General features: G+C 40.5%; 1 long non-coding RNA gene across 1 annotated transcript; it reads right to left on the bottom strand.

Annotated features, from left to right (window-relative positions):
* Positions 1 to 21,530: 21,530 nt before the first annotated feature.
* Positions 21,531 to 21,848, bottom strand: LOC126474069 (uncharacterized). Its single transcript, XR_007586567.1, has 2 exons — positions 21,684 to 21,848; positions 21,531 to 21,580 (listed from the first exon to the last, which is right to left on the bottom strand). It is a non-coding gene; the product is annotated as an uncharacterized LOC126474069 (long non-coding RNA).
* Between the last annotated feature and the right edge of the window lie 4,824 nt (positions 21,849 to 26,672).

Genomic DNA, 26,672 nt, shown 5'->3' with positions numbered 1-26,672 from the left:
CTGCACACAGTTCAATCAAAGGTTCCGGCACATCCTCAAACGTCAATACTTTACTCTGATCACTGACCACAAGCCACCGATGTGTGCTTTCTGTCAGAAACCGGACACAGCATCACCATGTCAATTGCGCCATTTAGATTATACAGGTCAATTTTTGACTCTTAGTTCACATCGAGGGAGAACTGAATGTGTCAGCAGATGTCCCCTCTCATGTAAAAGCAGTTACATGCACAACTGATTATGAAGCACTCATTTTGGTGCAGTAATCCAACGAGCTTCAAGATTTACTGGCATAACTGTCGCCTCCATATCGAAGCCAAACCATTCGTGACTATTAAAGTTCAACAACAGGCAACTGCATCCCTGCATGATTTGTCTCATCCACGAGTCCAAGGCATGACAAATTTGGTTAAACAAACTTTTGTGTGGCCAAATATAGACAAAGACTACAGGACATTTGTACAGCAGCGTATGGCTTGTCAGCAGAATAAGATCACTCGCCGAAGTCAAAATCACTGCTTAAATGGTAGCAACCACATTCATTTATCTAAGGAATGGTCATTTCAGAGTGCCCCTCTGCATTATCACTGAACAGTGCAGCCAGTATCTATCCTACCCATTTCAGGCACTCGCCACCCTGATACGCAAGAATTGCATTCAAACAACAGCTTATCTATCAGCAGAAAATGGTTTAGTGGAATGTCTGCACTGTCAGAAGTATCCCTTTGGTGCCATTAATCTCAATAGTGAACAGAAACACTGCCGACTGTCATCCTGTGCCTCCAAATGTTCACCAAGGATGATCTAAAATCTACTGCAGCAGATCTTTTCTACGATGACCTGATCTGACTGGTTGGCAAGATCCACAGCAACATGCTGGACACATTTATCAAGACATCAGACTTTATCAACAAACTATGCACACAGGTACAGCAAATCTGTCCTCTTGCATCGGCAGGCCAACAGACTCACCATCCTTTTGTCTTTGTTGAACAGTGCAAATGCGACCAAGTTTTTTTTCGCCAGGATGCTGTCTGCAAGACCTTCAGTCACCATACGATGGATTGCGTCCAGTCTTCAGCAGAGACGACACTGTTTGTGGTTGATAACATGGGTACCCCAACAACAACCTCTGTCGACCATCTTAAACCTGCATTCTGCACTGCCTACACTGGTATGAGCAAATTGCCTGACAAACATGAGAGAATCACCTGCCACTCCAAAACCTGTCACGGACACTGACTCTGACACCTTGGCAGCAGCAAAAAGTGTTGTCATCGATGTGGGGGTGTCACATCCACTTCAACTGAAGATACAAATAGCACTGGGGGAAGGGGGTGGGGGTGGAGAAGTGATGTAGTGGCTGTGCATCGTATATCAATTATGCTCAAGATGCAAAGTTCATTTGTTAAGTTACGTTACTGCTGATATTCGTTTATTCTTTGGTTTTTATGGTGATTCCCTGTACTGATTCTCACTTTGTATTCTGACCATTTCAATAAAGCAGATTTAGTCCAAATTGCAAGATATAGGTTAGGCTGGAAGGCGACAGTGAGATCGCAAAGCCAACAAATGTGAACACAAAATCATACTTGTAGTGTATCCAGAGGTTCAGACTAAGCTGAAAGGTGCCTGTTTTGTTGTGAGCCAATGATGCAGTATTGAATGATTCAGTTAATCCACAATCTGTCTCTCAAAAAATGTGAATATAGGGTGTATACAACCCAAGACAACCAAGAGACCCAGGAAAAGCCCAGGAATTTTTCATTGTTTTTGTTTTCAGTTAAATTTTTGTAATTTTGACTGGTAAGAACCAATACTCTAATAAAGGATATTACTGTATCACACTAAAAAAAAGCAACAACAACTTAAGTTGCAAAGGAAATGCGCCACACACACACACACACACACACACACACACACACACACAGTGCTTATTCAAGTGTCTGCCAAAACTCAACAGCAAAATGTGTCAAAGGCTATGGAATGTTTCGTAACAACGAATTGCTTCCAATGAGCGAGACTTCACAACAGTTTACATTAGATTCGTTTGAGCAGGATCATGTGCATGCGCACTTGAATCCCCTATGAGTAATACCTTCTTCCACTTCTGGCTACAGAAGTGTAGCTGTTAGCTGTATAAGCAGTAGCAGGAACTAGCCAGATGATAACTGGAAAAATTTTAATGGCGCGCCCAAATTGCCAGGTTCATGCGGGGAGGGAAGACAAACTGGGGTATCTGCTAAGGCCGGTACTTTCAAGTGATTTCTGTGGCCAGGAACTATTAAGTGAATTAAAGTACATTCCCATAATTACAGAGGGCTAAAATGTTATTAGGTTCAGATTTTAATTTGTTTCCGCCTTTCTGACTGTCAAGCATTGATCGTCTTTCTGAACAACGAAGTTATTTTTGTCGGTCTGCTAAAGAAATTTGGCTTTTATTAATATTTTTTGCTGAGGCAGTCAATTTATTTGAAACGGAGTGTTTAATTACACACTATTGGCTAGCTGCAACTGTTCCTGCATTTCAAGCGTATTTTTTTTTTTTAATGTTTTACACGTACGAACATATGGGCTTTCTGCGTTGTCATAGCTGCACAAGCACAGTGACGCCTGGTGACTGCTTCAGCTATTTCTAACAGGTCACTGGAAAATACTATGAGTGGTGGTTTGAAAGGCGTTACTTAACAAGTAAATTTCGTTTAACGCAAGATAAACTATGTGTGAGAATGTACAATGAATTTCTTAAATTACAGAGTGTTACTAAAAATTTTATGGGCACATTTGTATGATGCATCTCAAAGTGTAACATGTGCACAAAAAAATATAGATCAATATTATATGTGAAAGCTTGGCTTCTCTTACAGCTTATTAATCTTAGAGACCAATATTGTGTGTGAAAGCTTGTTTTTCTTGTAGCAACACTATGTATACTAATTTGAACCTTTAACTTTTCATATTTGTGTGTTTGCACTACTTAGCAGTGATGTTGCTATTGGCTGACTACATCATGTGTCCTATGCTCTGAATATCCGCTGTCATCAGCTGGTGAGATCACACGACTGACTTACAAAAACGCATTGCAATCTCGATTTCGATGCTCCAGAAAATAACATGTGGTGTTTCGTGGAATTTAAGTTTATCTTTTCATTATAAGAAAATACACAGCATACATGTCACTGCATGTTACAGATTTTTCCAGAATGTGTTTTTTTCCTCTGAGCGTCATTCTCTAAAGTGCCGGGAAATTCTACGCCAAAATTTTGATAAATTTTACACTTCCGAGGGAAAGTATACTGTCAATTAACACAGAAAAGTGCATTTTCAACAAGGAGAAAGTGTATTTTTAACCAGGAAATTCAGGAAAAATCTGGGAATCTTTTTTCTTTGTCTGCATATACACCCTGGATTAGCACTACAGCCCAATGCAAAATTGGTAACATATGCTGGGGGGGGGGAGTCAACTTTCCCGACTGAGACAACTATAACAGCAGGAAAGGTTTCACTCAACAGGGTGTATACATGCACAAGGAAAAAAAATTCCCGGATTTCCCGATTAAAAATACAATTTGTCCCAGGTGAAAACATACTTTTTCCTTATTACCTGACAGTATATTTTCTCTCAGAACTGTATAACTTAAGCCTTTGAAGGGTTATGGTTTTATACACGGGCGTTTCATTTCCCAGCGCATTAGAAAACAAAACTCAAAAGGGGGGGGAACACGTTTTGGAAAGATCTTTAATTTACAGCAGCATGCATATTTTCGTATTACGAAAGTATAAATTTGAATTCCACCAAACACCAGATATTACTTTCCGAAGCATTGAAATCAATATTGCAATGCACTTTTGTAAGCAGTCATAGCTCATGTCAAATGATCTCGCCAGCCGATGACAGCAGATATTCAGAGCTTAGGAGATATGATGATGTGCGCCAACAGCAACATCACTGTTATGTAGCGCGAACACGCTAACAGCAGAAGTTAATGGTTTATGTTAATATACATAGCATTGTTAAGAGAGAGAGAGAGAGAGAGAGAGAGAGAGAGAGAGAGAGCGAGCAAAGCTTTCACATATAATATTGGTCCCTAAGGTTAATACGCTGCAAGAGAACCTAAGCTTTCACATATAATGTTGGTCTTTTATGCGGGTATTACACTTAGGGAAATATCACATAAATGTGCCAGTAAAATTTTTAATAACAACATAAATGTCTGATCTTCTAGGCTCGAAATTCATCTAAATGACTTGTCATCAACTAGTTTATTTTTAAATGAGAGTCAAACGCTCTGTTATTTAAGAAATTCATGGTACATTCTCGCACATAGTTCAACTTGCGTAAAAGGAAATTTACTTTCAAATTAACACTTTTCAAACCATTATTCGTAATATTTTCCCACGACCTGTTAGAAATTGGTTCATTTCAGCAGTTGCCAGAGAGTGCCAGATAACAGGTGCCACTGCACTTGTGCAACTACGATGACGTAGGAGGCCCATATGTTCGTATGTGTAAAACATTAAAAGATCTTACATTATGTCATAAAAAAACAAGACACCAGAGGATACTCGAAGAGCATCAGAATTTTGTGACCCATACTAAAATGTGCACATTCGTATGTCGAGATTCCCAGTGAAGTGTGCCTCGATCAGATATTAAGCTTTTCAATGTGGTTTTCGGGATGTAAATTTTCTTGGAGTACCAATAATGTGTAAACTCATGTTTGGTTCTTTATTATGGCATAACGCCATACGCGATACAAGATGAAAATGTGCACTTGAAATGCTGCTAACAGTGGAAACTAGCCAATAGTGTGGAATTAAACACTTCGTTTCAAATATATTGGCTGCCTCAGCAGAAAAGATTAATAAAAGAAAATTTCTTTAGCAAATCAACAAAAGTAACCTCATTGTTCTGCAAGGCAATTAATGCTTGACAGTCAGAAAGATGTAAATACAATAAAATCTGAAATTAATAACATAGCTTAGCCTGCCGTAATTATGTGAATGTATTTTAATTCACCTGGTAGCTTCCAGCCACAGAAATCTGTTTTGTTTTCATTTGACATGAGAGCAGTAAATGAAGATCGGTTGGTTGGATTAAGAGAGGGGGAAAGGGACGAAACTACGAGATGATCAGTCCCTTGTCCCGAATAAAACAACACCCGAAGTGTGAGAATAAAACGAACGAGACTGACGACTCAAAACGGAATGAAAGGAAAAATCACAAGAATGATGAAGGGTAACAAACATGTAAATGGACAAAAGAGGACAAGAAAACCACAGAAACAGGATGAAGAGATTAAAACAACAGAGCAGATTATGACGGCTGGCTGACCATGCGAAAAAAAAAGAGGAAGCCAGTCACTCTGCAACACAAAACCTCCACCCTAGAAGCACTAGGCTGGAGGATGCAGGGAAAAAGGACATGGGATAAAACTTAGATCAAATGATAAAACCCACCCTCAAGAATAAAACCAGATGAGGTGTTGACAGATAAAACTAGCGGCAACGAGTCAGGTAAACCAAGATTTCGTCGTTGGGCAGTCAAAGTGGAACAGTGCACCAGAATACAGGCCACTGTCAGCCGTGCGCCACACCGACACGCGGATTTTCGTGGTAGAGGAGTTAACTGTGGGTCGCCCAAGCGTGGCCAATGTAGAGCCGGCAGAGGACAACTGATTCCCTGCGAGACACCCGCTTCGAAGACTTCCACACATTCGTGGTCTCCTTAATGACTCACAGTTTGTTGTGTGTACTGTTATGCCATTCCGTCTCCCGAAGACGAAAATCCCTATGCCATAAATCAGAACGCAGGTCAGGTTCAGAGATGTCCATCTCCAGAAGCAGTTTCCACGTAGCCTGTTTGGCCAGCCTGTCGGCAAGTTCGTTGCCTGGGATGCCAAAGTATCCTGGGGTCCACACAGACACCACTGAATGACTTGACCAGTCCAGGGCATAGATGGACTCCTGGACGAATGCTACCAAATGATGGCGAGGGTAGCACTGGTCGATAGCTTGTATGCTGCTGAATGAGTCAGTACACAGAAGAAACGATTCCCCAGGGCATGAACGGACATACTGAAGTGCACAAGAGATGGCCACCAGCTCTGCAGTGAATACACTGCAGCCATCAGGCAAGGAATGCTGTTCAAAATTACCTCCGTGGATGTAGGCGAAGCCAACATGACCATCAGCCATTGGTGTAAAGCCCTTCAGAGCCCCAGAACACGTCAAGAATCAAGAGGAAGTGACAGCGGAGAGCGGCAGGAGTAACAGTCCTTAGGGTTATGTGAAAGGTCCAGACGAATCTGCAGCCTAGGGGTACACCATGGAGGTGTATGCTGACAGACCTGGATGGGAGGTGGTAAAAGGAAGGACTCCAGTTCAGACAGAAGGTATCGCACATGAACCACAATCGTTAGCGCTGACCTGGGCGTTGATGCGGAAATGAAATGCCGCAGGTGGAAAAAGGAGACGGTAATCCGGACGAGCAGGAGAACTACAAATGTGTCCAACATAACTGGCAAGCAGTTGTGCACGTCAGATCTGTAATGGAGGAACTACGGCCTCCACAAGGACGCTGGCCACCGGACTCGCCCTAAGAGCTCCTGTCGCTAGTTGAACTCCACAGTGGTGCACTGGGTCGGGTACATGTAATGCTGACGGCGCCGGCGAACCATAAATCAGACTCCCATAGTCAAGGTGGGATTGAACAACATCTTTGTAGAGATGCAGCAGAGTAGAGCGATCTGCACACCAGTTGGTGTTGCTCAGGCAGCGGAGGGCATTGAGATGCTGCAAGCACTTCCACTTAAGCTGACGAAGATGAGGTAGCCAAGTCAATCGGGTGTTGAAAACCAGTTCTAAGAATCGATATGTCTCCACTACAGTGAGTGGATTGTCAAGAAGGTACTATTCTGGTGCCGGATGAACGGTACACTGCCGACAGAAGTGCATGACACACAATTCAGTGACCAAAAACTCGAAGCAGTGGGTGAGAGCCCATGACTGCGCCTTGTGAATGGCTCCCTGTACGCGCTGCTCAGCAACACCACTGCTGGTGGAACAGTATGAAATGCATCAGTTGTCGCCATACAGAGACGGTGAGACGAAAGGCTATACAGCTGCTGCTAGACCGTTAATGGCCACTAAAAATAGTGACACACTCAATACAGAGCCCTGTGGGACCCCATTCTTCTAGATATGGGGGTGAACTATGGGAGGCACCAACCTGGACACGAAAAGTACGGAGACAGGAAATTCTGGATAAAAATTGAGAGCGGAACGATGGTGCTCTACCGCCACAACAACGGAAAGACACCATCGCACCAGATCCGGTTGAAGATGAGGAGGAGATGGCACTTTTAGTCAGACGAGAAATGTTTAATTATCTGACTGTGGATCTGATCGGTCTCGGAGCAATGTGCAAGTGGGCTGAGGAGCTCCCACTCCGTAAATGGGGTGTTATAGGGTTCACTGTGGCATTTAGTGAGAGAGAGAACTTTCCTTTCCATCCACTGTGTGTGTGTGTGTGTGTGTGTGTGTGTGTGTGTGTGTGTGTGTGTGTGTGTGTGTGTGTGTGTGTGTGTGGGGGGGGGGGGGGGGGGAGGGTGTTTTCTCGGGCACAAAGGCTCAAGCATGGTGCTCAGCAATTGCGTTTGTGGCGCTACATACTACGCCATTGATGGTAACGCCAGGGACACCTGTTGGGGTCTGGTATCAAAAAAGACGCCTGATCTTCATCCAGACTTGGGAAGGTTACGTATGACACCCAATGGTCGACACGTACCTCTCCGAACACTCCTGTTTCCGTCCTTTTATAAGCTGGTATACACGGGCACGGAGCCACTTAAAGGCTATCAGATGCTCTAGGGAAGGGTGTCGCTTATGTTGCTGTAGAGCTCGCCAACAATCTGTAATTGGCTCAGCAACTTCTGGCGACCACCAAGGGACTGTCTTTCGCTGGGGGCTCCCTAAAGAGCGAGGGATCGCGTTTTCTGCCACAGAAACGATTGTGGTAGTCACCTGCTGAACCATCACATCGATGTCACCATGTGGGGCAGAGTCAATGGTGCCATCAGAGGTGAAAGTTCCCCAATCTGCCTGGTTTAAAGCCCATCTGGGCAAGCGTCCGTGGGCCTGACACTGGGGCAGTGACAGGAAGATGGGGAAGTGGTCACTACCAGGCAGGTTGTCATGTGCTCTCCAGTGGATAGATGAGAGAAGTACTGGGCTGCAAATTGATAAATCAATGGCCAAGTAACTACCTCAAACCACACTGAAATGTGTGGTGGCCCCAGTATTTAAGAGGTAGAGGTCAAATTGAGACAGTGAAGTTTTGACATTTTTGCCTCGGCCAGTAAGCACGGTGTCACACAACAAGGAGTTATGGGTGTTAATATCTCCCAAAAGTAGGAAAGGTTTAGGGAGTTGACCAATCAGTGCAGCCAATGCGTTCAGGAGTACTGCACCATCTGGAGGAATATATACACTGCAGACAGTTATTTCCTACGTCGTCTGTATTCGGACAGCCACAGCTTCAGGAGGGGTTTGAAGGGGCACAGTTTCACTACAGACTGAGTTTAGGACATAAATGCAAACTTCACCTGACACTTTATTATAGTCACTACGGTTCCTGTAATATCCCTTATAGCCGCGGAGGGTGTGGGTCCGCATTGCCGGGAACTAGGTTTCCTGTAGGGCAATGCTGAAATCATGTGTAAAGCTCAACAATTTGCTGTAGCTCAAATTTCCTCTTAGCCTCAATGTAGATCAGTTGGTCCAGGGTCTTATATTCCACTATTTTTCTCTCTTTCTATAAAATCCTGCAGTCTGGCGAGCAAGGTGGATGACAGTCTCTGCAGTTGACACAGATGGGAGGCGGGACGCATGGAGTACTGGGATGCGATGGACATCCACAATCTCGAGAGGTGGTGCTTGAGTACAGTGGGAAGACATATGGCAGAAATTCCAGCACTTAAAGCATCGCATCAAGGGAGTGATGTATGGCTTGACGTCACAGCAGTAGACCATCACCCTGACCTTCTAGGGCAATGTGTCACCCTCGAAGTCCAAGATGAAGGCACTGGTGGCAACCTGGTTATCTCTCGAACCACGCTTAAAGCGCCGAACAAAATGAACACCTCGCCACTCTAAACTGGCACGCATCTTGGTGAGCTCTTATGAGGCATGATGGTAACAGAAACATCCCCCAACTTGCCACAAGCGAGTAATGCCCATGACTGGGCAGATGGTGCTGTTTTTATCAAATCTGACCCAGAGTGCACTTTGGAAAAGCCCTCCACCTCCTCAAATGTGTCCTCCAATTGACCCACAAAAAACTGAGGCTTCATGGACAAGAAAGATTCTCCATCAACTCTCATACATACGAGGTACCGGGGCGAATAAACTTCACTGCCATCCTTAGCCTGGGGTTCCTCCCATGGTGTGGCCAGGGAGAGGAACAACTTGGGGTCATATTTCTTAACATTAAATTAGACTTTTCCCACTTAGAGACCACTGGCAAGAAATAATTTACTACGCTTCATGGAATGTCATCCGGCGTGATGCCACCCACTCCAACCAGGGGCCCTCCCCATGGGTGCTACCCAGTCGTAGTAAAGCCACCTGGCAGAATGGCCATTGCCGGGAGTCCCGATGCACCAGGGTGACGGGCAACTACTCCTTGGCATATGTGGGGAGTTAACAGCGCAGACATCAGCAGAGCAATCCTGTGTTGTCAGGGGGCTACAACCAACAGGGTACATGGTGGCATCACAACGGACTGGCAACCGTGCTGGATATGAGATACAAAGAAGTGCATGGTCATCTTCGGCACAAAGTGACACTGCATAGTACATGGTGGAAAACGCACCCAGGATGGTGTCCTTGCCCAATAGATGGAGACTGGGCGGGACTGCAATGTGACGACGAGAAAGTGGGCTACTGATCTCAATGCACGATGGACACGATGCACCATGTAAGGCACACTTCCCCATTGGCTCTCTCTTCGGGAAAATTTTGAGAAATGGCGGTCAAACCCTACAGGGGACTATCACATAAAGGCCGAAATGTGAGACACTCCTTTTAGTCGCCTCTTATGAGAGGCAGGAATACCTCGGGCCTATTCTAACCCACGGACCAACGGGGGGAGGTAAACGAAGAGGAAACAACAAAATCACTAAATGTAAACACGGGTCACGTGACACCTACCCACTTCCCCACTATAACTCAGACTGCTCTGCACATCAGCCGCAGATCTACGATATTTCCGAACCTGGGCAATACTAGATAGTGCCCCCCCCCCCACCCCCCTCCCTCAAGGGTTTGAGAAAGACGTCAAAAATTTTAAAAAATCGAATTTTTGAAAGTACGTTCATTTTGTGGGGCACATCTTTCTGAAGAGTCTCATGCATGAAACATATGTATTCGAGGCAATGTAAGGCATGTTATTTGGTCTGAAGTGTGCCAAAGTGCAGTGCCACACCTCTTCACACAGCATTCTTCTATCACATGTCACTGTATTATTTCGCTCTGTGGAATTGAAACATGTATATTTTAAAATGGATACCACAAACTATATTCAGAACAAATTAAAACACCCTGAGGTGCCTCTCCTGCTTCCAGTTGGCCGGTTTGACATCCTGCACCTCTTTATTTTCTTTTTTTAAAGAAAGAACTCTTCAGAAAATTTGTACTCTTTATTCCCTATTTAGCTCCTAGCATTTTTTTTCTCTCTAATCATGTTACAGTTTTACATGGCGCACTTTCCTTTCTGCGAAAGAAACAATTACCTCATCGAAGTTTGTCAAACGTTCTGCTACACGAAAAATCGAAATGTTGTTATCTAATACTAAAAAAGCTGTTAATACAAATAATCCCCAAGACTGGTGTGGTTTCTCGATCTGATTACATCTATTTTGTCTCTGTCTGCTAGATAAGACTAAATTGGGCATTCTAATACTGCAGCAATTGTAAAACACACCAAATAAACGAGACCATTTTTGCACAAATGGTCATTTTTATAACACGACAGAATATAATTCATGAAGTGTCATTACGTGTCAAGGGGACCAGGGATCCCCACTTGACCATCTCCAAATCTAATGAAATTTTCTGTGAAAGTTATTTATGGTCTTTGATGCTTGTATGCTAAATTTCAGTTCAGTATCTTCAGTGGCTGAATTTTTAGGGGCTTTTAAAGAGAGGCTGCTCATCTTTGCATCACATACAAAGGTGAAAATGTGCCAAGTTGCTAGGCACTTTAAGTTCTAGCACACATTTGGTCATTTGCTTTAATATACATATACAACTTTTTATGTTGTATCACACCATGGCAAAAATCTGGAATTTAGTTACACCTAAATATAGATACAAGCACCTAAAGTGGCTAAAAATTCATCATGCTATTCTGAGGGCCAAGGTTTGACCAACCACTGCTGCTTTTCTTATGAACTAATCACACCAAAATTTCAGAGGGTTATTCCTAACTATGATTAATGTCTATATTTGGATCAAATTTAACTAACATTGGATGTCTAGAAGAAAGATATGCATCTGCAAAGCTGGGCAAAATTTCTGCATGCAAATTTTAGGGTATTCTTGGGGGGCAATATCTCAACTGTGTCTTGTTCAATCATCTTTTGCTTGCTGTATCGTGAATGAGCATGCTTTAAGGTTTCACAGCTATATTGTTTAGTTTCTGGATCTAGTATATTGACAGGGTGTATACGTGGACAAGGAAAAAAAATTCCCGAATTTCCCAGTAAAAAATACACTTTTTCCCGGGTGAAAACACACTTTTTCCGTGTTAAGTGACAGTATACTTTTCCTTGGAACTGTTAAACTTATCAATTTATAGAGCTTGCAACGCGCTCTTGTAAACCAGTCGTAGTTCATGTCACGTGATCTCGCCAGCCGATACAGCGGATATTCAATGCAAAGGACACGTCATGTTGTCAGCCAATAGCATTATCACTGTTAATTAGCGCGTACACACAAACAGGAAAAGTTAACTGTTTAAATTAATATACATAGTGTTGCTACAAGAAAAGCAAAGCTTTCACATACAATATTGGTATCAACGATTAATAAGCTGCAAGAGAAGCATAACTTTCACGTATAACATCGATCTTCTTTGCGCGTGTTACACTTTAAGATACATCACACAAATGTGCCAATAAAATTTTTAATAACGACACAAATGTATGATCTTCTGGGCTCGAAATTTTTCTAAATGGTCATCCTCAGAGAGTTGATTTTTAAATGAGAGTCAAACGCTCTGTGATTACAGAAATTCATCGCACATAGTTCATCTTGAGTAAAAGGAAGTTTACTTTGAGAGTAACGCTTTTCAGTCAATCATTCGCAATATTTTCCCGCGACCTGCTAGAAAGAGGTTCATTTCAGCAGTTGCCAGAGAGCGCCAATTACAGGCGTCACACCGCTTGCGCAGCTGCGATGACGCAAGAAGCCCGTATGTTCGTACATGTAAAACATTAAAAGATCTTATGTTACGTCACAAAAGAAACAAGACATCAGAATTTCGTGAACCATAATAACGTGCATAATTCGGTTTGAAGTGCTCATTCGTACGTCCAGATTCGGTTGTAAATTTTCTTGGAATACCAGTACTGTATTACTTCATTTTTGGTTCTTTATTATGGCATAATGCCATACTTGCAAGAAGACGAAAATATGCTCTTTTGAAATGCAGAGAACAGTTGAAACTAGCCAATAGTGTGGATTTAAGCATTTTGTTACAAATAAATTGACTGCCTCAGCGGAAAAGATTAATAAAAACCACTTTTCTTTAGTAAACAGGCAATAATAACTTCACTGTTCTGCAAGGCGATTAATGCTTGACTGAAACTGCCGCCCAGGGCAGATACCCCGATTCGCTCCTAGTGAATATAGCAGCTTGCGCGCGATAGTAAAATTTTTCCAAATAGCATCTTGCTGCTACTGCTTATATAGCTAACAGAAACACTCTAGTAGCCAGAAGCGGGAGAAGGTACTACACACATGCGACGCAACTGCGCATGGGTGCGCCCACAACTGCTCACACAAATCTAATGTAAACAGTTGCGACGTCACGCTCATCGGAGGCAATTTGTTGTTATGAAGAATTGCATAGTCTTCCCAAAGCCTCTGACACATTTTGCTGCTGGCAGATGCTTGTATCAGCACTGTGTTTTGTTGTTGTACATGGCACATTTCCTTTGCAACTTAAGTTTTATTTCAGTTTTTTTCCTCTCGTTCATGTTTTATTGCTGCAGTATTATTCTGCAGTAGCGGGATACAGTAATATCCTTTATTTGAACATTATTTCTTACCAGTCAAAATGACAAATTTAACTGAAAACTAAAACAAAAAAAATCCCGGAGTTTTCCCGGTTTTCTCCCGGATGAAAAAATTCACGGGTTTTTCCCCGGATCTCCCGGTTGTCCCAGGTCGTATACACCTTGATTGATGGGTAAGAATACATTTCGAAAGTTGTTTTAGCACTTCAAGAAGATTAAAAAGCGAAATATTTTGACCACCAAGTCCAACAATTAATTTTTTTGAATATATAAATTAGTTTCAAACAAAAATTTAACATATGCATAAAATAAATATAACAGACAACACAGCAAACTTGCAAAACAAAAACATTAAAGAGTCAGTTCCATTTTTAGGTAATAGTTCTACGGTTTTGCCAAGGACAGATTAAAAGACTGTAGTGTCTTCCTGATGATGCTGCTGCTTCTGAAGTCATAAAAATATGTTGCTGTGGAATCCAGCAGGTATCTTCAGCAGTTGGTCTGTGGAAGGAAGGTGCAGAACCATGTAGGTGCATAAAGCTGATGAGGGCTTCCTCTTGTTCATGCGGAATATGCTTTTAACTTTATTTGAAAGGCATGGACAGAAATGGTATCGTGATGGAGACACTTGCTGATCATACAAATCTTAATACTCAATTCTTTGCCACCAAGATAAATGACAAATGGATGTCACATGGCCTGACTATTCCCCCAAGATAAATGACAAATGGATGTCACATGGCCTGACTATTCCCCCAATGAAATCCTTGCACAGCATCTTCGACAACACATGAATAATTCTCAGCAAAATATATCAATATAATTAATTCATTTTCTGCAAAATTTCTTTTCAGCTGCTTCATGTATAAACTTTAGTGCTTTGTCACAAAGTGATGGCTTCCTACACTCGTAATTTTCAAAATCAATGTCTCCATGAAATCTTTAACAGGTCTCTAACATGTCTCCACTTGTCTGTCAATATGGACCTATCATCGGTATTAAATAATTTCTTCAGGGTCATAGTCTTTAAAAGCATCTTCAAAAAAAGTCTCTAGTTCTATTTTTCCTGGACATTCCTCACAACATTGCAGCATATAATCTTTTGATTCCAAACTGCATACACTTTTTTTTCTCAAAACCTTGTAGTCATCGTTGATGGATGTTTCGGAAGCCAATATTAATTTGACGTTTTGATGAATTGCACATACACATATATAATGTGATTCAGAAGCACCAACTATAGTACACTATTTCAGCCTGAGCTCTCAAAATTTTGAGAAGCTTAGTTGATTCAGGTATCAGATAGATTATATAATGGTAAGACAGAGATTTAGGAACCAGGTTTTAAATTGTAGGACATTTCCAGGGGCAGATGTGGACTCTGACCACAATCTATTGGTTAGGAACTGAAGAAATTGCAAAAAGGTGGGAATTTAAGGAGATGAGACCTGGATAAACTGAAAGAACCAGAGGTTGTACAGAGTTTCAGGGACAGCATAAGGGAACAATTGACAGGAATGGGGGACAGAAATACAGTAGAAGAAGAATGGGTAGCTCTGAGGGATGAAGTAGTGATGGCAGCAGAGGTTCAAGTAGGTAAAAAGACGAGGGCTAGTAGAAATCCTTGGGTAACAGAAGAAATATTGAATTTAATTGACGAAAGGAGAAAATATAAAAATGCAGTAAATGAAGAAGGCAAAAAGGAATACAAACGTCTCAAAAATGAGATCGACAGGAAGTGCAAAATGGCTAATCATGGATGGCTAGAGGACAAATGTAAGGATGTAGAGGCTTATCTCACTAGGGGTAAGGTAGATACTGCCTACAGGAAAATTAAAGAGACCTTTGGAGAAGAGAGAGCCACTTGTATGAATATCACGAGCTCAGATGGAAACCCAGTTCTAAGCAAAGAGGGGAAAGCGGAAAGGTGGAAGGAGTATATAGAGGGTCTATACAAGGGCGATGTAGGTGAAGATGAATTGGGAGATACGATACTGCGTGAAGAGTTTGACAGAGCACTGAAAGACCTGAGTCGAAACAAGGCCCCGGGAGTAGACAACATTCCATTGGAACTACTGACGACCTTGGGAGAGACAGTTCTGACAAAACTCTACCATCTGGTGAGCAAGATGTATGAGACAGGCCAAATACCCTCAGACTACAAGAAGAATATAATAATTCCAATCCCAAAGAAAGCAGGTGTTGACAGATGTGAAAATTACCGAACTATCAGTTTAATAAGCCACAGCTGCAAAATACTAACGCAAATTATTTACAGACGAATGGAAAATCTGGTGGAAGCCAACCTCAGGGATGATCAGTTTGGGTTCCGTAGAAATGTTGGAACACATGAGGCAATACTGACCTTACGACTTATCTTAGAAGAAAGATTAAGGAAAGGCAAACCTATGTTTCTAGCATTTGTAGACTTAGAGAAAGCTTTTGAAAATGTTGACTGGAATACTCTCTTTCAAATTCTAAAGGTGGCAGGGGTAAAATACAGGGAGCGAAAGGCTATTTACAATTTGTACAGAAACCAGATGGCAGTTATAAGAGTCGAGGGACATGAAAGGAAAGCAGTGGTTGGGAAGGGAGTAAGACAGGGTTGTAGCCTCTCTCAGATGTCGTTCAATCTGTATATTGAGCAAGCACTAAAGGAAACAAAAGAAAAATTTGGAGTAGGTATTAAAATTCAGGGAGAAGAAATAAAAACCTTCGAGGTTCGCCGATGACATTGTAATTCTGTCAGAGACAGCAAAGGACTTGGAAGAGCAGTTGAATGGAATGGACAGTGTCTTGAAAGGAGGATATAAGACGAACATCAACAAAAGTAAAACGAGGATAATGGAATATAGTCGAATTAAGTCGGGTGATGCTGAGGGAATTAGATTAGGAATTGAGACACTTAAAGTAGTAAAGGAGTTTTGCTATTTGGGGAGCAAAATAACTGATGATGGTCAAAGTAGAGAGGATATAAAATGTAGACTGGCAATGGCAAAGAAAGCATTTCAGCAGAAGAGAAATTTGTTAACATCGAGTATCGATTTAAGTGTCAGGAAGTCGTTTCTGAAAGTATTTGTATGGAGTGTAGCCATGTATGGAAGTGATACATGGACAATAAATAGTTTGGATGAGAAGAGAATAGAAGCTTTCAAAATGTGATGCTACAGAAGAATGTTGAAGATTGGGTGGGTAGATCACGTAACTAATGAGGAGGTGTTGAATAGGATTGGGGAGAAAAGAAGTTTTTTGGCACAACTTGACTAGAAGAAGGGATCAGTTGGTAGGACATATTTTGAGGCATCAAGGGATCAAAAATTTAGCATTTGAGGGCAGCGTGGAGGGTAAAAATCGTAGAGGGAGACCAAGAGATGAATACACTAAACAGATTCAGAAGGATGTAGGTTGCAGTAGGTACTGGGAGATGAAGGAGCTTGCACAGGATAGATTAGCATGGAGAGCTGCATCAAACCAGTCTCAGGACTGAAGACCACAACAACAACAACATAGTTGATTTCCATATTGCTTACAATAAGCATTGAACATTTCTTTCAGGTTTCAATGGAGCACATATTTCTGCTTGTGAACCTATGTCTCATTTACTTTTACTGCAATACAATTCTTTTAGCCTGGGCATAAACGAGAAAATTCATCTCCAAAAGAAGTGAGTACATTTTGTGTTACTTCATCATCGAGCCTTTTTCCTTTTCGTTTTGCATGTGTTGCCAAAACCCTATCTTCTACCTTTAGTTTCCGAGACCTATCCATTTCAGTTGAAACAGCAAATTCTTTAGTAGTTTTTTCAATAGTCCAGCTCTTTGAGGTCAGGGTCAAAATTTGAACTTTACAATTTCTTGCAGTCTGTTGTTACAGCCTTCTTGGTTTTGTGTTTTTCTTTACCAAATGGGTTGCAGCAAGTTTTCTGCAAGAACTGAAATTTTGTCATCAACAAGGCATGGACACAATCGGGCATCTTCAGTAAAATCAAGCCCAGGCCGACATCATAAAAACTCCTTGTCCATTGGTGACATTTCCCTAACTGACTGTAGTTGACTTTTGTCATAACAGAATGGCGATGACTTATGAGCATCAGCTCCATCTGATCCACCGAAGTAGCAGGGTTAAGGGGTCTCTTGGTTCATTTTACACAATAGTTTAATAACCTACAAAAAGTGATTCTGAAAACTTATGAATATTGAGGTTTGATGCGTAGAAGATTCAGTCTTGTTTGTATATAAAATATGCAAATTAGGCCATCAAAACTTATTTGTTTAGTGCTTACCTTCAGCTACAACAATGGTTACTGATTATTCAAACACTCAGTACTCAACACAGACGGTACAATGTCAACACCAAAGATTTCATCTCACAGAAGACTGACACAGTGAAAATTGCCAATAATGAAAGCAACAACTGAAAGTGGTATTTCAGCAATGTCCTCAAGAACTATTACTGATTTACAATGTCGATGGAAACTGAGTGACAACGCATATATGCATCACCATGCATGGAGGGTTAAAACAACATAACTTTCCATTATGATCATCTAGATTTTTATTTTCTTAATAGCATTTTCTGAAGTTTTATTTTATTTATATTCTACACTGTAAAATAATGTAAAAACACATATTAGCACAGTTACATTCCCTAAACTGCAAGCAAATCTTATACTATTAAAGACACTATAACAACATTTTTTATTAACAACTTGAAATTGTTTTAATTTTTTTGAATTTACCGATAATCCATTTTCCCTACTTTTGAATTGGTATTCTTACTCATCAATATGCCAACTCCAGAAGTTAAACAATATAGCTTTGAAAGTTTAAGGCATGCTCCTTCCAGCTTTGGCAAGAAAAAGAGGACTGAACAAGGTAGGCCTCAAACCTCTGAAGGGGTGAGCCGCATGGACTGTGACAAGATGCCTCAGACTGAGTGAGGGGAGGGGGGGGGGGGGGATTGTTCAGGTAGGCAATACGTGTTCTCATTTGAAGACTCTGTTTCAAAGTGAGGATATTTCCAGTGACGGCTTTTTGTCTTCTTAGTGTTTTGACAGAACAAAAAAATGATAGTATCTGGAAAAGGTGAAGCCTCCCACGGTGGAGATGATGCAGATTTTGCATCGATAGGAGAATTAAATACCCTGAATCAGTCAACTACAGAGGTAGGTGTTAGTCCTGTTAAAAAACCGTGGTCAGTGAAATCGAGTCATAAGCTCTATGTATCAAGAAAGTGCTGAGAAATTACTAAAACTGTGGATAAATACACAACAGCAAAAGTGACCACACTCTTCAAAGTAGACATTCCACCTTCAGAAGAAAATGAACCAAAGCACTCTTGCAAGGAATTTTTCACAAATATCAATTCAGCTGTTGAATATTGTGCATCCTACAGTGAAAAGGTGCAAGTCTGAACTATTATTCCAGAGACATTTCCACAGAAAACAATTTTGAACCACGTTCCACCAGTATCAAAGTACATGGTAGACAAATCAATAAATGTGAGGTCTGTAAAAGGAGTCTTTGGAAGATCAGATCCCTATTATGGCCATCCCGTAGAAGCAGCTCAAGTTCAAATAGTGCAGTCATTTTAACTGCAAGATAAATGGAACTTTTCGTACCAGAGTGTCAACAACCAAGATACTATAATTGTAACAGTTGACGGTCAAAGAGTTGTGAAAGTGAAGAAGTACACAACTCGCAGTATTAAAGAAACTTTCGCACTTTACAAGAGCAACTATACAACTTCACATATTGAAATATCAAAATTTTATGCACAACAACCTAAGCAGGTAGTTCCACATCCACCCAGAGATGTCTGTTAATGTGTGTACTGCGTGAACTTTGAACTTTCATATAGTAACTTTGAAGAACTTACTGGAGCACATGACACCTTGGTTGGGCCTGTGGAATCATTAGTACTCTGTAACATAAAGCGAGAGACTTGTTTGTTTCAAGAATGTGGGACTGCCCTGGAAAGGGAGGACTGTCTTTACAGGCACTTGGCCTGGAAGACGTAGCAGGTAACTCTGCAGAAATTACATATGCGACATGTGAGGAAAATGAACTACTTAAGAAAACTGTTGCTTTTGGCAATTTCATTGATGGACTTGTTAAAACAGCAGTTAAAGCAGTAACACACCAGCACCTGAAGAAATTAAACAACACACTGCCAACTGATAGGGCGTGTACTGGCTGCAGAACTATGTGCTTCACTGTGATTTCGCTAACAACTGGTCTGTAATTTCTCCACAAGAAGTACAAGGGTATCATTGGAGTAATGACCAGGGTTAGGAGTGACATTTTCCAAACAAGACTAAAAGTGTTGCAGTTATAAGTGATGACACAGGACATGACCCAGCACATGCTTTGCTAGCAATGTGTAAAATTCTTCAACTACAACCAGGCAGAAGATCATAATCATTTCTGATGGTGTTCCTAGTCATTTTAAAAATCATCACCAGCTGTTTGAATCCAGTAGTTTGCTTGCACCAAATGACTGGGTATACAGTACTACTGGTTATGAGAAGGGGCCTTGTGATGGTTAGGTGGTCTGCTGAAGCACCATGATACAAAACAGACTTTCCAGACAACAAATACAGCTGTGATTCAAAATGCTGAGGATTTTATGAGTCGTGAAATCTTACACATCCACAGCCCTCATTTGTTTGTCCAAAGAGGAAATCGAAGAATTCCGTGAACAGCAAAAAGGAGAATAGTCCAAACAAACTACTCCTGGGGAAGGAATTCAGAAGACACATCTTTGGACTCCGTCATAGGTGAACTTGTATTATTCAGATTCACAACCTGAGAAGGGGGATGTTTGTGGCGTGTGTGTATGACTGTGATTGGTGGGTTGCAGAGATTATAGACACCAGTTACTAGTTAAACGAAACTGTAGTGAACTTTATGCTACCATATGGACCGGCTACTAGATATAGGTTTCCAGCTGAAGGACAGCAACACCACCATCAGTGCTCACTTCCTGTTCACAATGTTCTGAAGATTGTAAATGCTCCAGTTCCTATTGCTTCAACAGGAAGGAATCGCTCTATATCAAAGGAAGATCAGAAGCAGTGGACACATTTTTAGTTCACTGACTGGCTAATTTCAGTACAAAACAGACAAACTATGTTCTGCGTCTACAGAACTACAATAATTGCATTTCAATCACTGTTTTCGGAAATACAATTTTTTAATTACAAGGTTTAAAATTTTGTCCACTTTTTCTGTACATTATCCTAAATAATTTTAATTATACATAACATTAAGTTGTTCTTTTAGTTTAGTAGACTCATAATTTGTATGTTATTACTGCCTGAAAATTTGAATACTCAACTAAGTGGTTTCTGAGATTTAGGGAAGTTTCAAAAGACGGTAGCTCACTTAATATTTTGTAAAAACTCAAACTTTGTTTCAGGTATACCTGCTTTCGGTTGCCTTGCCAGATATGACATTAATGGTCCAACAAATTATAAAATTGTACTTCATAACGACAGAGAAGTCGAAATCTAGATGGTACAAAAGATAAATTTAAGAATGCAATGAAATCGGCTTTACTCTTTTAAACAATGCTACCCAAGTGTTCTGTTGTAAAGTCTAAAGCCCCTCAGATAATGGCAGACGGTGTGACTAACAACTCTCACTGTAAGGCAGAGAAATTTCCAAACCATCAATAAAGGTTTGAAGATGGAAGGTCATGTGAGTACGATATACAAATTTCTCTTCACAAATGACTCTGAGCACTATGGGACTTAACATCTGAGGTCATCAGTCCCCTTTCTCTTCACAAACCATTCCCATCAGCACGAAAGATGTCAGAAACGGCACTAACCACATCGACTAAATATATGATGATCAAACTTGGTTACGTTTCGTACGTCCAATATGCAGCACTTGAAACTGTCAAGCAGCCTGCGTCCATGAGAATACGCGTCTGTACTTTCACCTAACCTACAACCTAGCTCGCTCGGACAGCCATACAGGAAAAGCATACTTCAACGTAAATACAAATCAATTTGGCTTTAGTAATCAGGGGGAGGACACTACAATTCTCCACAATATATTGCTATACAAGAAGAAAACGTGTGGTAGGGGAGAACACTACTATTCCAAACGACATACTGTTAATCAAGAAGAAAATAGGTAGTTAAAAACAAAAAAAGTGTTTCCACATTGCTCAGTTTGATGACAACAAATGGCAAAACGTTTCATTAACACAATGACCGCTTACTTTGATTATGATTCGTGTGGTTCTTCGACTTCGCCATTTTCAGTCACCTGAAACAAGAAAAATACACAATAATCATGATAGAAAAACATTTTTGCTTCACGAGCAATATAAAGAGCAACAACGATTACAAAAAAAAAAACTAATACGCACCAAATAAATATCTTCAACACCCTTTCCTACGCCCAACTATTGAACAACGTGTTACAAACACATGGACCTTTACCGGAAGAACCATAGAGCGACTATCGACTTACAATCGATAGAACTCGTTCGTGTAAACGTCGGGGCCACAATTCACACACACAACGAACTGTCGCCACAGCTAGTGGCGTACTGCAGTTCCGTGGGTGAAATCAGAGGTTTCAGGGTCGCAACTTAAAAGAAGCAACTTTTGCCACGCGACAAAAAGTTCACCTTGGTTGTACTTTGTTGCGCTATTTCACTTTTCCCATCACTCCATGGCGGCTGTACTTCGAAACACGAGCACTCTGTAGCGGTTATAATGGAGTAAATGATGCTGTACACCATTTTTCAGTGTGTTTTTAATTTAATACCGAAAATATTCAAAATAGTGATCAGAAGGTACACATTCGTAGCTTCTGAAACGATAAAAAGAATAACCTATATTTAATTTCCTGGAGCAGTTTACGTTTATGTGTGTGAGCATAATTTTTGGAAACCAACGATTTAGGCCTATCCCATAATTCTAAAAGAGTTTTGGGTGAAAAATAAATAATAAACGTAATACAAAACCTAAAAAGTGAGCCATACAATTTACTGATTTGTGAGAATATATGCAGGAAATAGCGCCAAATGTGATGTAGCAGCTGGCCAGCTAAGAATTAGTTATTCGAAACGGTTAGATCAACAAATAGAATAAGATTATAAAATCTCGGAAGAGTGGTGCGTCTAGAGATAGTATTTACATGTCAGCTTATGATTAGTTTGCTATAACAGACAGCATTTTCGTCTTAGAATGTTATTTCTTTTGTAAATGTGTTTGTAGCTGCTGATTTAGCCCTATACTAAATTCATTTTCAGATGTGACATTTGGGTTTCATCTTCCTTGTCTTCAACTCTTGTCACTCTTCCAATGACATAACCTGCACTATAAATAATAATACTCACAAATATGATTACAGTTGACAACATATTGTAAACTGTGAAAATACACATTGTTTGTTGCGTTCTGTGTGAACAGTGCCTCGCGGTGCCACTACAGAAAACTACAAGCTGTGGCGCCACATTAGATAAGTGTGTGAACCCAGCTTAATAAAACTGGATTCACACAAGCAACTAAAGTAACACCACAGCTATTGGCATACCCCAGTGACACTACAGTTGCATGTATGAACAGATGATATTTACGTGGTAACTGTTACTGGTTTCCTGTAGCAGACATTATTTTTGTCTCTGAGTGTTATTTCTTCAAAATATCTGTCTGTGGCCCCTAATATATCTATGTACAAAATATGTTTTCAGATCCAAATTTTGGTTTTTATCTTCCTCCCATTAAATCTTCTCCCAGCTCCAATGCCCTAAACTGCACTGTACCTTTAATATTGATGATTCCACTTGGCGTCATACTGAAAGCTGTGTAACTACATAGAATTTGTGGCATCCTGTGTATGTTAGCTCAGAATGGTAGCTACAGAATGCCACAAGACGTGACGTCACATTACTTGAGTGTGTCAACCTGACTTAAAGATATTATCACCACAAACAATCGTTTTCAAAATGCTTTTTTAAGAACCTACCAGATGGCTACATCCGAGCTACAGAAAACATATGTTACTGTGTGTATGTGTGTGTGTGTGTGTGTGTGTGTGTGTGTGTGTGAAGTTATGATGATGTGTAAACTCTATTCTCAGTGAAACTTCCTCACAGATTAAAACTGTGTGCCAGACCGAGAATCTAACTCAGGACCTTTGCCTTTTGCAGGCAAGTGCTCTACCAACTGAGTTACCCAAGCACGACTCACGCCCCGTCCTCACAGTTTTACTTCTGCCAGTACCTCGTCTCCCACTTTCCAAACTTTACAGAAGCTCTCCTGCCAACCTTGCAGAACTAGCACACTCTGCTGCAGAGTGAAAATCTTATTCTGAAAACATCCCCCAGGCTGTGGCTAAGCCATGTCTCCGCAATATCCTTCCTTTCAGGAGTGCTAGTTCTGCAAGGTTCGCAGGAGAGCTTCTGTAACGTTTGGAAGGTAGAAGACGAGCTACTGGAAGAAGTAAAGCTGTTAGGATGGGGCATGAGTCGTGCTTGAGTAGCTCAGTTGGTAGAGCACTTGCCCGCTAAAGGATAAGGTCCCGAGTTCGAGTCTCGGTCTGGCACACAATTTTAATCTGTCAGGAAGTTTCATATCAGCGCACACTCCGCTGCAGAGTGAAAATCTCATTCTGGAAACATCCCGCAGGCTGTGACTAAGCCATGTCTCCGCAATATCCTTTCTTTCAGGAGTGCTAGTTCTGCAAGGTTCGCAGGAGAGCTTCTGTAAATTTTGGAAGGTAGGAGACGAGGTACTGGCAGAAGTAAAGCTGTGAGGACGGGGCGTGAGTCGTACTTAGGTAGCTCAGTTGGTAGAGCACATACTCGCGATAGGGAAAGGTCCCGAGTTCGAGTCTCGGTCCGGCACACAGTTTTTATCCGTCAGGAAGTTTCATATCAGCACACACTCCGCTGCAGAGTGAAAATCTCATTCTCTATTCTCAGTATGTACAATGTTCAAACGCTTCAGGTCTCGTTTCTGCTTGGAATTTCGTTGCTTGGTCGCCTGTGGCCATAGTTGTCAATCCATATTGAAATCCACTGTTACAAAATTAAAATGCTGTGTATGTCAGCTTCTGTATTACAGTCTGGGAACTAAGAAATGCTACGCTCACTTACATCGATGCTTCTAAGATATGTAAAAAGGACATCGTTTTTTGTGTAGGTAACTTAATGTGGTTAAAATTGGGAAAAGCGACTTCGGTATAGAAACGTGTTATATTCAGTCTGTTACTGGTTACAGTTCAAAATGAATTAATTTTTTGATCTTCTACATCATAAATTCTACACATGCACTTGTACAAGAGTCACATAACATGTCGAGAAACCACTTAGAACAAGTACACTGATTTAGTAAAATGGAACAGTGTTAGCTATATTTTATATGTGTTGGCAATTTTCATTGAAGAAAATGGCTACTTTTATAAAGGCAAGGTTTCTGTTGTATGAACAAAGTGGTTAATTCTATGTCTTGTACTTTGAGCATAGGGATTTAAGTTTTTGCACTTACTTCCAACAGACTTAGATGATCTCAATATGTGGATAATGCTTGTATATGAAATAGATTAATACTTGAAAAAGATATTTTCTAGGTACATATGTTGGCTCTCTGCTGTTTATTGCTGTTTTCTAATTGAGAACAATGCACGAGCTAGGTGTAAAGAGCAATCACAATCTGTAAAATGCTATTGAACCAGACATATTACAATGATAGTCTCTGGTCTCATGTTGTGCTATGCAGTAAATCGCTATCAATTTTTGTTCTCATATATTAAAGTTCAGGAAAGTTGTCCCAGATAGTTTCAAGTTGAAATTAATCTGTTGCCTCATTAAATTCTTGGCATTCCTATATAGTTACAGTATTTATACAGAGCAACAACAGTACAGAAATGACTTTTAGAATGTGAGTTTATTAACGAAATCAAGTCAAAAGTGAGATGTGTAACACTATAAAAAACTGCTCACAAAATATATCAGAGGTATCAAGCAAGAAAAACGTAATACAATGATATAATGTGGTATCCTCCCAGTCTATAATTTTCGAAAGAATGGCATTCTCTAAACTTAAGACATAAGCAACACAAATTAAGAAGTAATTTGGATACTGGAGAGTGTACTGGATAGGTGTCAGAGAGTGTTGTGACTGAAAGATTTGTGCTTCATCGTAGGTAGAATTGTAAATGAAACCATTTATTCTCATCAACTGTCGATATATATGAAATAAAAGATGTCATTCAATACTACTGACCAAATTCGCCTTCTTAGTTGCCTTCAAGTGAAAATTTATAGCATTAAGAGATTTCATATTATGTCATAAAAGGAATAAGACATCTGTGAGTATGGCAAAAGCACTGGAATTTTGTGAAGCACACCGAAAAGGATAATTCGACACAAAATGCACATTTGTATGTCTAGTTCACACTGAAGTATGCGTTATTAAGCTCTTAGGCATGGTCTTTGGGACATCAATTTTCTTGGAGTACTCTGTCATATTTGGTTCTTTATTGTGGCGTAATATGAGATTCATTAACGCTCTCTGTTGATGCAATATGTACTAGAAATGAAAACACGGACTTGAAATTGAGCGAACAGTTTATATGTGTCAATAGTGTGAAAAGAAACACTTTGTTTCAAATAAATTGACTGTTTCAGTGGAGGAGAACATTTCACTTTAGCAGATGTAGAAAAGCCAAATGTCTTTAGTGAAGTGACAAAAATAACTTGACTGTACTGCTGGCTGATAAATGCTGCTAATCACATGGAAGTAAAATCGCACCAGAAGACTTAAACTAATAACTAGAGCCCACAATTTATGCAATATCAAACTGCAAAGCATTTATGTAAATATCGTATTATGTTCTATTTTTTACTACATGATGGTTAATCAATTAGAGTTTTTGAACTGGAAATGTTGACTGAATTTTAACTGTGAAGTCATAAATAGAAGTTAATGAAATGCTTTTACGACTGGCTACTGAACAGAGACCACCAAAAATGCCTTCAATAAACTTTCTAGAAAATTTAATAGTAAATGTTCCTCGTTACGTTTTCCTCTCAGTGGGATACTTTTGTGTCTTCTTTCTGCTGTTATGGTCATGTTAAAGACATCAACTGTAGAAGCTGCTAATTGTTGACTGAGTTGCCTCATTGTGATGGGATGATTTGTTTGTCAAATAAATAGACAGGCACTGTAATTCATTTCAGGTTATTTATATTAACCCAAAATCCAATATTATTAAGAAAACTGTTACAATAGGAAGAGTGATATAAATGGTCACATCCTCGCTTCATCAAGACACATCTTAAACTCCTCTCTTTTTACCAACTTAAAAAATAGAAGTAACAGTCAAATCTCTCCCATCTAAGAGC

The sequence above is a fragment of the Schistocerca serialis genome, chromosome 4 (assembly GCF_023864345.2).
Source record: "Schistocerca serialis cubense isolate TAMUIC-IGC-003099 chromosome 4, iqSchSeri2.2, whole genome shotgun sequence".
NCBI classification, from domain to species: domain Eukaryota; kingdom Metazoa; phylum Arthropoda; class Insecta; order Orthoptera; family Acrididae; genus Schistocerca; species Schistocerca serialis.
This window is presented reverse-complemented; position numbering and strand designations above follow the sequence as displayed.